General features: G+C 33.0%; 1 protein-coding gene across 1 annotated transcript in view; it reads left to right on the forward strand.

The window, feature by feature from the left end:
- Window positions 1–12,891, forward strand: part of LOC131061896 (uncharacterized) — a 30,869-nt gene extending 17,978 nt beyond the window's left edge. The window contains exon 3 of the transcript XR_009110620.2: window positions 12,221–12,891. The gene's annotated coding sequence lies outside the window, so the exon portion shown is untranslated. The remainder of the gene's footprint in view (window positions 1–12,220) is intronic.
- Window positions 12,892–13,631: the final 740 nt, after the last annotated feature.

Raw genomic sequence — 13,631 nt, forward strand, 5'->3', positions numbered from 1 at the left:
TGGAGTGAAAATGGAATGAGTGGATGATATGGTAAGGCTATGTGAGCTCTCAAGAGGGCTGGCAATACGCTCAATAGATTCTTTGTTGGAACCACTCTTAGGACTATTGATATCAAGAGTTGCTTGCACCACTAGAGGATATTTGCATTCAAACTTAGTAGCCACAACACTAGGTGGTTCACACCCAATTCCTTGGCATTGCAAATTGTTTGTAGATTTCTCCTGTTGACTGAATGGCTTAGGAGACTGTGGGAGTTGATCAACATGAAAGATATACTCACCACATCCCATGTCTTTAATCTTGAACTTGTCTTCTTTTAGCTCTGCCTGTTTTGATGTAGAAGCTTTTAAGGATTCTGGATCCACATATGTTGAAGATGGAATAGCTTCTCGATTAGCTGAAATTGTTATTTCTGATCTAGGTCGCAGATTGTTGCAATAGATGAATGGATTTGGATCAGCTTTGACAGTCACTTCAGCTCCATTGTGTGGGAACTTGATACATCGATGATATGTAGATGGTATTGCTCTCATCTCATGAATCCATGGACGCCCTAGCAATATGTTGTATGTGAGATCCAGATCAAGTACTTGACAAACCACATCCTTTGTAACTGGCCCTATTCTTAATGGTAAGGTGACCGTGCCCTTGGACGAACGCTCTTCATCATCATAAGCCTTAATAGTGATTTGGTTTGTAGAATTCACAGCTTTGTCAGAATATCCCAATTGTCTGATGGTGCTCAATGTACAAATATTAAGACCTGCTCCTCCATCTATCAGGACTCGTTTTATTCGGTGTTTATGTATGAAGGCTTCAATATGTAGAGGTGCATTATGAGGCTGACTTATAGAGGCGTCATCGACTTTTGTGAATGTGAGGGAGTGTGGAACAGATAGGTATCCCACCATGGCTTGAAACTGATCCACGTTCAGATCAGTAGGGACAGCAGTATCTCTCAAGGTTTTATCAAGGATAGCTTTATGTGCAGGAGATATACGTAAGAGCTCAAGAATAGAGATGAGTGCGGGTGTTTTCCCTAATTGCTCTACAAGATCGTACTCAGGCTTAGTTGACGGAAGATTGGTATTCTTAGTAGAGGTACCTGGCAATGTGATCTTACCTCGACGGGTTGTAACATGACATTCGGAGGTAGATGTGGATGAAGATCCCACACCTTTCAGGACAATTTTGGGTCACTGAGGAGGATTCTCAGGATTTTTATTTTTGATAGTAATGGTAGAAATATGATTGTCCATTGAGATGTGATTAATAGTGGAATCATAATTGTAAGATGTTCTGGTGTAATTGGCTTGATCATCTGTGACTTTGCCTTTTCCCTTGTCATGTTTTGGGAATGGTTCCTTAAACACCTCATGCTCTTGGTTAGATGAATGCCCCTCAATCTCAATATCTCCTCTGTCAATGAGATCTTGTACAATGTTTTTCAATCGATGGCAATTACTTGTCTTATGACCCTTGCTCTTATGAAACTCGCAATATTCATCATCATTCCACCAATTTGGTTTTACCTTCGGTTCATATGGAGGAAAGTCTGGGACCGTGATCACTTTGTTTGCTACAAGCTTTTTGAATACTGATTCAAGTGGTTCTCCCAATGGAGTATATTTCCTTCGTGGTTTAGCAGCCGTTTGATTGTTCACTTGATTGTTGGTAGAACTTGATCCAGAAAAGACGAACTTTGGTCTCACTGTGTTGGCATCAACAACACCATCATTAACTGTATTCTTGTTCTTGTTCCAAAACTTTGGTTTGTCCTTTCCCTTAAAGTCCTCTTTGTTTTCTTTAAATAGTTTGATAACTCCTTGCTCAATCAAGACCTTTTCTGTTGCTAGGCCCTTTTCAATGACATCCTTAAATGTAGACAAACAAGCTTTTCTGAGATCATAACCAATAGCCTTGTTAACATTTTGTGTGAACATCTCCACCATTTGTTTTTGCGGGATTTCACAAGAGCATCTGCTAGCTAAGTTTCTCCATCTTTGTAAAAATGACGCAAAAGATTCTCCTTCTTTTTGTTTCGTATTGCACAAGGTAGTAACTGAGACATCTGTTTCAATGTTGTAAGAGAAATGTTGAATGAATGCTTCTGCCAAGTCGCCCCATGACTTAATACCAGGAGGTAATTGAGAAAACCATTCCATCGCTTGATCTCCTAAGCTCTGTGGGAACAACCTCATTAAGTATGTTTCTTCTGCTGCTACCTCAATGCAAGCTGTGAAGAATTGTCTTATGTGTGCCTTGGGGTCTCCTCTCCCTCTATATTTGTCAAATTTCGGCGTTGCAAAGTGCGGAGGAAACGGAGGCATTGAAATGCTCTTATCAAATGGATAAGGGCATATATCTCTCATAGTATATGTGGGTTTTGATGTGCCCATGTCTTCCACTTTCTTTTGTAGATCTCTAATTTGTTGCTCCAAATTATTTTTGGGAGGAGATGGATTTCTTGTAGCATACCCCATGTTTGAAACACCCATTTGAGGAGGAGCTTGTTGCATGTATGGATGATACTGATCGTAGACATGTCCATATGGAGGTCTGTATTGTTGCGACATGTATGGAGCACTTGGCATAATTTCTTGGTGAGGGACCCCATATCTGTTTTGTGTATATAAACCATATTCAATAGGCCTTTCATTTTCCATTGTGTTGCCCCCAATTTTGGCATGAGGTCTCCTTGTGTCAAAATTTTGAGGAAGTCCTTGAGTATCTATTTGTCTTGGTTGACCCATATCTTGAGCATGTGTTTGAACATAGGGCCTCCATGATGGTCTTTGAGTGTAAGTATCATGCATTTGAGCTTGTGTATGTGGGATTGCTGGTTTCTGAAGCAAAACTGATGGTGACTCTGGCATCATATTATTTGGTCCTCCACTATTAGGTTGAGTTTGTTGTGAAGGTCTACTTTCCATAAATTGAGATAAGTCAAAATCATGTGGTATTTTAGCTCCACTTTGTGCCATCATGTTTAGAAAGTATTGACGATCTCTCCTCATTATCTCTTCAACCAATCTATTGAATTGAGGATCCATTATAGATTCTTGTATGTCTGCTGATAGTATTGAAGAATTGTCCACATTATCATTGTGTGTAGCGTTGTGTATAGCGTTTGCGCTTTCCACATTTGGATTGTGTCTATAAACATTCATGTCTGGTAATGTAGTGTGCTCAGGATTGTAGAAGACATCATTGTCATACTCATAAGAACTCATGTTTGCGGACCCTTGAGCTTCTTTAGCTTTTCTCCTAGATTTTTGAAGACGGGTTTCAACCATGAACTAGGTGTTTAGCAATATGTGAGAGACTAGACGAAAATGACAAGAGTATGTAAGACCAAGAGTTGTATGGAATGTAAATGAATCTGAAGTTTACTTGCAATGTCCAAAGTGTAAGACCAAGTATGTATGTAGTAGAGTAGGTGTGACTTCCAAAGAGAGGATAGTTTCTCTTGATGAGGTAAGCTGACCTTGACTCTAAGTAAGACCAAATGAGACCCAAAGGTAAGAAACCTTGATGAGGGATCACTTAGCAAAGTGTTGTAGTATGTTGACAAAGTATGATGAGGACAAGCAAGTGACCTTTTGACTCAAGTTTAGACTAGTATGAATGTAAAATGAGGTATGAAGCAATGATGGACTGTGTAAGACCTTAGAATAGGCTGAATGCTAGATGAAATCTGAAGAGACAACCTAGGAAGCTCAAGTGTGCCGAAACTGATTTCTTTGTTCGCTTGACTGTTAAACTTTTCAAATCCTGACACAGACGCCTCTGTATACTTCACAGACGCGGTTTTAATACACAGACGCTATTCTGTTTAACGCAGACGTGATTCTGGGATTTCCTGTTGATGTTTGCTGGGACTGTAACAGTTTTTTGCAATTGTGGACACAGATGCGATTCTGTACTTCACAGACGCGCTTATCAGACACAGACGCGATTTTAACCGACACAGACGCGTTTCTGCAACCTTAGTGCAATCTTTCCTATCTGTGAATTTGTTTTGCTGTGACCAAATCTGATTTTTCGACTGTTTTTCGTGACAAGAGGACACAGTGTTGATGACCCAATGTTTGCAGACTGTTTAGACTCCAAAAAGTGTGTTGTTTGATGTAAAAAGTTTTTTGCATACACTTGAAGACACAAAAGACACAATGTTTTGCTGTTTTGTCTTGATTGTTTGAATGTTTATCATAAGTCAAGCACAATTCTTATGGCTGGCCAGGACAATAATTGTTGATCCCACATGGGGTTTTACCCCCGAGGCTACGCTATTCAGAGCGGATACTTAGATGCTTGACCTCACTGGCTCCACCCTCGGCACTCACTTCTCGGGTCAGCCAAGCATCAGTCCCCATGAAAACTCCCCATGGCGAACTTTGTATCTCTACTAAGAACCGTATGTGTGTGGGCCGCTACCAGAGGTCCGACCTCCTGCCTCAACAACTAGAAGGATTTGGGCATCTAAAACAAAATGGTGCTAGTAAGGGCATCCGCTCGTGTGGCCATACATGCAGCACTTTCAGCTCTGTAAATACAGAAGGCTCCCAGCCGGTAGGGGTTACGCCCTACAAATGATCAAATAAATTTGATCAAACGGGTTTATGGGGAGACATAGTGTCGGTATGAACTAATCAGCACACGTTATTCATAGTTTTCACCATGAATACATTTGATTATAGTGGCTTGGAAGAAGATGGCTTTTCTTTTGCTACCACTTGGGTCGTTCTCTTCTCACTAGTAGTCCTAATGACCACACGGGAAGACAGGCCCTCTAAAGAGTAAACAAAAAGAGCCTATTGCTCAAGACACAAAAGACAATGGTTCAATTTTAGTGCACCAATTGAAGTGTTTGCTAAGCTATGAAACAAGGCACACAACAAAAATTACAAAACCCTAGCTAAGGCCCTGCAACAAAATTGTTAGTAGTTTGGATTGTTTCAAATGATAACCCCTTCCTGCAAGCACACAAGTTAGGTAAATTTTAGAAAACCCAAAAGACTTTGTGAAAAGGGGCCTTCAACAAAAACGTATTTGCCTCCAAAGCAAGCTGCACAAATCAGGTTAGCTAGATCTGCAAAGGTTAGCCGAAAATAAACCAGATCTAAAACCCTAAGTACAAAATCCGAAAACCCGAATCGAAAAAACTTGAAAAATTTGCAAAACAGAATGCACAGACGCTGTTATACCAGACACAGACGCGTCTGTCCGACATAGACGCGGTTCTGTGATTCACAGACGCGATCACAGAACACAGACGCTTCTTTCTGTTACAGACGTGATCAGATGGTTCACAGACGCGATTAGGGATCACAGACGCGACTTTCGGAAACCTGCAAAAATAAAAATAACAGAAACACAGACGTGATCCAAGATATCACAGACGCCTCTGAAATACAAAAACGCGATCCGAACACTCGCAGACGCGGAAAAAACCTAAAATGTCGTCGAAATCGTCCGATCTGCAACTTCAAAAATGCAAAATCTGCAACAAAATGTTAAATGCAAAGGGACAAGAGTCCCACCGGGCGTGCCAAAATGTATATGGTGAAAATGGATAGCAATAAACAACAATATTGAAAGACTAAAATGGATTCAACCACCAAACCCTAGCCTAACAATGAACAAAGATCCACCATAACACATGAAGATAACCTAAGACAATGCAAAATAACTCAAAATCACAAAGATTATACCATCACATGTCCACTAGGGTTTTGATCTCCATTCTTCCTATCTCCATTGATCTTGTTTGATATGCTTGCTCTCAGATTTTTATGTGCACAAGAGCTCAATAAAGAACGGAATGTGGTTGCAAGTAGAATTGAAGTGTAGCCAAGTCCTCCAAAATCAGTCATTAAGATATGTCATTAGCCATTAGGGTTTGTCAATGAAGAAAGCATCTCCTTAAATAGAAGACACAATAAGAAATGGAGGGTTAAGATTGAGAGGTGTAAAAAGAGAGGTCGGCTAGGATTAGAGGGTAGGTATAAGAAATACCAAAATAATGAAAGAGGTAGGTAGTGTAGGAAATAAGAGATGAATGACATGTGTCATGTGTAGAAAAAGATAATGAATTAATTAAATAAATAAAGATTTATTTAATTAATAGAAGAAGTAGGACAATTAAATAAATAAAATATTTATTTAATTTAGGAAAGGGATAATTTAAATAAATAAATGTATTTATTTAAATGAGAAATAAGGCTAGAAGAGGATAAATGAATTAATTAAATAAATAAAAATTTATTTAATTAATAGAAGAATTAGGCTTAGATAATTAAATAAATAAAATATTTATTTAATTAGACATGACAATTTTGGGTGTCTACAATAAGAAAATATATAAATATATGTAAGAAGAACAATAAATGAACTATTAATTAAATAATATTGAATAGATTAAGTTTAATATTAAAATTAAAATTTAAATTTTGCAATTATTAAAAACCAATTATTTTTCATTAGATTTCAAAAAATAAGAGTTAGTTATATCTATTTACTAGTTTAAATAAATTTCAATTACTTTTGAAATTAGCTAAACAATCTTTTTTTAAAAATAGTTATAAAACATTTAGAGTAAATTAAGTATATATGTTTAAAATTTTAATTTTTTAAAGTATTAAAACTTGTATATAATAAACTAATATTTTTTGTTTTAAATGTTGATTTTAATATTTAAATTTATTTAAAAAATAATTAATATTTATTTTGAAAGAAAATAGAATTAGTTTAAAATTTATTTTCAAAAGTAAATAAATATTTGTTAAAATTATTAACACAATTTATATTAGAATTTACTATCTAAGTAACCTAAAGTAATTTTGAAAGGCAATTTGCATTGGACTATTTTTTAAAGTATTTAGTATTTAGTAAATACATTATATTAAATTTATAGTTTAAGGAAATTAATTATTATAAGATCAATTTTTAAACTAATTAGTATCAATTTATTTTGAAAGGCAATTAATATTATTTCAATTTATATTACGAAGTAATTTTTTTAAAAATAGTATAGTTTAATTTATTAGTTTTTAAAAGGCAATGAAGATTAGTTGTGTTTATATTATAAGAGTAAATTAAAAAAGAAATAGTATTTAAAAGTGATTTATGTAATGTTTTTTAACTTCAAATTGAAATTATGTGAAAATTATTTTTATTGATGTTTCTTTTTTAACTTATCTTCAATACAAATTTTATTCTTTTTCTTGTAAACAAATTTAGTCACACAGTGTTTGTTGAGAATACTATATTTTTCGTCTGAATGTTGTAATGAATATATTTGGTGACATGTCTTATTGTTGAAATGGATGCATTTTATGAACTATTGTTGAAATGAAATTATTTGACTTATTAGTTGCAATAGTTATACATTTTATGATTTATTGTTGACTGAATATATTTTATTAATTATTGTTTGAATGGATAAAATTTGTCTTATTATTGGAATACAATATTTTTTATGCTTTATTGTTGGAAGAAGATATATTTTGTGTTAAAGTCGGACATATTTTACCCTTTATGATTTGAATGATTATTTTTTCTATTTGATGTTGATTTATAACTAAGAATAGTATATTTTACGTCTTAATATTGCAATGAATGTGTTTTATGATTTATGTCTTATTGTTGATATTGACACATTTTATGACCTATTATTGGGATGAAATTATCTGACCTATTATTGTAATAGATATACATTTTATGACTTATTGTTTGAAATTATACATTTTACACCATGTTGTTGAAATGGATACATTTTATGATTCACTGTCAAAATGAATAATATTTTATAAATTATTTTTTGAATGGATAAACATTGTCTTATTGTTGGAATAGATATATTTTATGCTTCATAATTAGAATGAATATTTATTCTACTTAGTGTAGATTATTGTTGAGAATAGTGTATTTTACATCTTACTGTTGTAATGAATATATTTATGACTCATGTTCTTATTGTTAATATGGATATATTTTATAACTTATTGTTGGAAATCATACATTTTACACCTTATTGTTGAATGGACACATTTTATGATTTCTTGTGAGAATGAATATATTTTATGAATTATTGTTTGAATGGATAAACTTTATTTGTTATTGTAGGATATCTTTTCTCTTATTATTGGAATGGATATATTTTATGCTTTATGATTAGAATGAATATTTATTCAATTTGGTGTTGATTTCATTTTTGAAATGGTCTATTTAAATGATCTTTATTTAAATGATCATCTTATTGTTGGAATGAATGTATTTTATGAATTATTGTTTAAATGGATAGAACTTATGTTTAGGGGGATAACTTCCAAGTGGCGAGGTTGTTCTAATTTGATTGAACTTCTCTCTTTAGTGGGCTTCAAATGAGGCTGATATGGCTTTTAGATTGTTATGAATGTATTTATACTTAATATGCTTTTGAATAATGAGTTGAATGATGTGAATGTGTTGACTACCTTATAGTTTGTTTTTGTTCATTTATTGAGTAGATGACATCTTGTATTGGATCCAAGTGATTTTTGTGTTTGTGAAATTAATCAAGACCTATAAAACTCTATGTATATACTCCTAGATTAGTTGATTGTGATCTACTTGTTTTAAATTAGGAATCTCTCTTCTAGTTATAGTGTAGGGAAAGGTACATTTATTGAATTTTATGGCAATGGTTGGAGTTAGGACCCTATGAGAGCATATGACCCATTTTGATGATCCATTTTGAGTACCCATTTTGACGATCTATTTTGATGACCTATTTTGATGACCCATTTTTAATACTCATTTTTATGACCTATTCTCAGTACCCTTTTTATGATTCATTTTTAGCATCCATTTTTATGACCCATTTTGAGTACTTATTTTTATGACTTATTTTTAGTACCCATTTTGATGATCCATTTTTTTTTTGGCAAAATACTCCCTGATAACTCACTTTTTGTACTAATTTTTTATAACTCATTTTTAGTACCCATTTTGATGATCCATTTTATGATATATATTTTAATGACCCATTTTGAGTTCTCATTTGATGATCCACCCATTTTTATAATCCATTTTTTATTACCTATTCTGAATATCAATTTTGATGACCTTTTCTAATGACCTATTTTAATGACCCATTTTTAATACGTATTTTTAAGTACCCATTTTTATATTTTAAATACCCATTTTAACAACCCATTTTGAGTGCTTATTTTTATGTCCTATTTTTAGTATTCATTTTAATGAACCATATTTAATACCCAATTTTAGTAACCATTTTAATGACTAACTTTTAATAACCTTTTTAGTACTCAGTTTGATGACCCATTTTTAGTACTTACTTTGACGACCTTATTTTATGACCCATATTTAACACTTATTTTTATGACTTATTTGTAGTTCTCATTTTAATAATCCATTTTTAGTACCCATTTTTATTATCCATTTTGATGACCCATTTTAAGTACCAATTTTGATTACCTATTTTAATACTTTTTTTTTTAACCTATTTTGATACTCATTTTTATGACCCCTTTTGGGTACCCATTTTGATGACCCATTTTGTGTACCTATTTTGTGACCTATTTTGTGTACCTATTTTGATGACCCAATTTTATGGCCCATTTTAAATATCCATTTTGATGACTGATTTTTATAACCTATTTTGAACACTCATTATTATGACCTATTTTGAGTACTAATTTTTATGGTTCATTTTGATGGCCCATTTTAATGATGTATTTTGAGTAGCCATTTTTAGTACCTATTTTTATGACCCATTTGGAATACCCATTTTGATGACTCATTTTTAGTACCAATTTTTATGACACATTTTGATAACCCATTTTTAATACTTAATTTGATGACTCATTGTTAGTACCCACTTTTAACACCCCTTATTATAACACATTTTGAGGACCCGTTTTGAGAACCTATTTTTACGACCTGTTTTGTGTACCCATTTTTATGATCTCATTTTGTGTACCATTTTGATGACTCATTTTGATAACCAATTTTTAGCACTCTTTTTAGTACTCAATTTTATCACCCATTTTGAGCACCCATTTTAAATACCTATTTTTATGTCTCATTTTGAGTACCCATTTTTATGATCCATTTTGAGTACTCATTTTTATGACCCATTTTTAATATCTATTTTGATGACTTATTTTGAGTACTAATTTTTATAACCCATTTTTATGACACTTTTATAACCTATTTGTATAACCCCTTTTATAACTTATTTTCATAAGGCATATTCATGACCCATTTTGATTATCCTTTTAAATACCCTTTTTAATGACCCATTTTGAGTACCCATTTTTATGACCCATTTTTAATATCAATTTTGATGACTCATTTTGAGTACTTATTGTTAATATCCATTTTTAGTACTTATTTTTATGATCCATTTTTTATGATTCATTTTGATAACCTATTTTTGTAACATATTTTGAGTACCTATTTTTATAATTAATTTTTATTATCTATTTTTATCACCTATTTCTAGTACTCATTTTGATACCCAATTTTTAGTACCCATTTTTATGACCCATTTTAATACTTAGTTTTAGTATTCATTTTTATGACCCATTTGAGTATCCATTATAATGACGTCTTTTGAGTAGCCATTTTTAGTACCTATTTCCATGACCCATTTCAATAACCTATTTGGAGTACCCATTTTTATGACCCTTTTTGATGACCCATTTTTAACACCCATTTTTATGACCCATTTTGATGACCCATTTTACGACGTATTTGTGTACCTATTTTTATGACTTCATTTTGTGTACCGTTTTTATGACTCATTTTGATACCCAATTTTGAGCACTATTTTTAGTACTCAATTTTATGACCCATTTTGAGTACCCATTATAAATACCTATTTTTATGTCTCATTTTGAGTACCCATTTTTATGATCCATTTTGAGTACTCATTTTTATGACCCATTATTATGACTAATTTTAACAACCCATTTTTAATATCCATTTTGATGACTTATTTTGAGTACTTATTTTTATAACCCATTTTCATGACATATTTTTATAACCCCTTTTATAACTCATTTTCATAATGCATTTTCATGACCCATTTTTATTATCCATTTTAAATACCCTTTTTAATGACCCATTTTGAGTACCCATTTTTATGACCCATTTCTTAGTATCCATTTTTAATATCAATTTTGATGATTCATTTTGAGTACCCATTTTTATGACTTATTGTTAATATCCACTTTTAGTACCTATTTTTATGATTCATTTTGATAACCTATTTTTACAACTTATTTTGAGTACCCATTTTGATGATTTATTTTTATGATCGATTTTTGTTATCTATTTTTATCACCTATTTCTAGTACTCATTTTGATACCCAATTTTTAGTACCCATTTTAATACTCAATTTTAATATTCAATTTTATGACCCATTCTGAGTACCCATTTTAATGACGTATTTTGAGTAGCCATTTTTAGTACCTATTTTCATGACCCATTTTGATCACCTATTTGGAGTACTCATTTTTAGTGCCCATTTTTATGACACATTTTTATGACCCATTTTGATGACCCATTTTTAGTACCCATTTTTAATACCCATTTTTATGACCCATTTTGAATACCCAATTTGATGACCCATTTTGAAAACCTATTTTGTGTACCCATTTTTATGACCTCATTTTGTGTATCGTTTTGATGACTCATTTTGATAACCAATTTTGAACACTTTTTTTAGTACTCAATTTTATGACCCATTTTGGGTACCCATTTTAAATATCTATTTTTATGACTCATTTTGAGTACCCATTTTTTTATAGGTAATGGGTCGAAATCGATAAGGTGTACATATCCTACCTCCTTGTGGGATTTGAACTTGTTGGCCATTTGGTGGAATTGATTATGTGTTGAATTGATGTTTTGTCATTGATCTCAACACTAGCTTTTTGGATGCTTTACCGACACCCTTCTGGTCCCGGTAGGTTGAGTAGTTTTTGGTTAACTTGGATGCGACATGATCCAGTTGGCTATGGTATAATTTGGTGATGAAATTGGCTTGTTCATGATACTCATACTCTTATTTAGTCAATTGGTTTTAGTTTGGTGATTGGATGCTATCTTGCTTGCTATGAAGATTGGTTTCTGGTTTTGGCAAGGGTTTCACAAGTAGAGCTTTTGGTGGAGATTTTTGATGCATTGCATAATTGGTGTTGGTGCAGCTTCTGATGGAGTTTCAAGATGTTGTTGGTGATCATGTTCGAGACTTGGCATTTGGAGATCATTGCTGAAGCGTGCAAACCTATACTTGGTCTCGGTTGATCTAGGTTATGGATCGACAATGATGTAATGTGTGGATAGGACCTATTGTTGTATTTCCTATATATCTTATGTGTTGGATATTATTTGTTTTGGTCTAAGATCGACATGGTTTATAATTATGTAAATGGTTTATTGTTTGGTGGCCGACCTGATTGTTTATGGTCGAGGGTTTGTATAAATAAGATGTAAGATCTCATTGTAGATCATCATGGTTATTGTAAGAGGTCATGGTCAAGGAATGTAATGTGCGAATATTGTAATATCATTCAAGTAGAGGAGTTGGTCGATCATTGGAGATCGAATTGGGTTTGTAAGAGGATTTACTCCTCTGGTATTGAGCTTAACCATAATTGTACTCACGCATAGGAGATGCTATCTTTTGCAGTTCAACACTTCATTGGATTGTAGTTTGGATTTGTATGTAGTCGGTGAGACTCTTTTTGTGATGAGCAATGTGCTCTAGGTTGTTGGCCTTCCTGCAAGTGCAAGCCCCTTCATTGTAAATTTACATACTTACTACAAAAGTATTATCTGACTGTTGGTAGGCTTCCCACCGTGGTTTTTCCCTTTACCGGATTTTCCACGTACAAATCTTGGTGTTGTGTGGATGGCTTTTATTCTGGAATTATTGTTTATGCTTAATTGGATTAACTGTTATTTCGGTATTATTGTTTTGGGTTCCGGTATTATTGTTTTAAATTTCTAATGCTTCTGGTAATCTGTGACAACTGATTCACCCCCCCTCTCAGTTGTCTTCAGATTATCTAAACTGTCTGACACTCATGACCTCTCTTTCAAGAGCATAAGTTCTTCACCACTAGGCCAACTCAGGCTGTACATTTTGAGTACCCATTTTTATGATCCATTTTGAATACTCATTTTATGACTTATTTTGAGTATTCATTTTTATAACCTATTTTATGACATATTTTTATAAGCATTTTTTCAAAAAAGGGTAAAGATTATTTCAGAAATCACAGAATTACAAAGAACAAGTCTTAGACCCACCAATATAGCAACAAAAACTAAAAGGATCCTAAAAGAACCACCACCACCACTGAAAATGAAACAAACATAAAAGGAAGTTGATCCTACACCACTGGGTGCTCTTGCATCATCATGTCTTCTAGCATTAACCTATCTAAAGTTTCAAGATAATCAGGAGGTAGACCATCCCTTCCACTAAAATCCCAACTATCAACATGCTTTGAAGCCCACTTGACTAAACAATCAACCACTCTTTTCCACTCCCTGGGAATATGACAAAAGGAGACAAATTCCAAAGTATTACATAGTTGTAAAATTTGTTTG

The sequence above is a fragment of the Cryptomeria japonica genome, chromosome 9 (assembly GCF_030272615.1).
Source record: "Cryptomeria japonica chromosome 9, Sugi_1.0, whole genome shotgun sequence".
NCBI classification, from domain to species: Eukaryota; Viridiplantae; Streptophyta; class Pinopsida; order Cupressales; family Cupressaceae; genus Cryptomeria; species Cryptomeria japonica.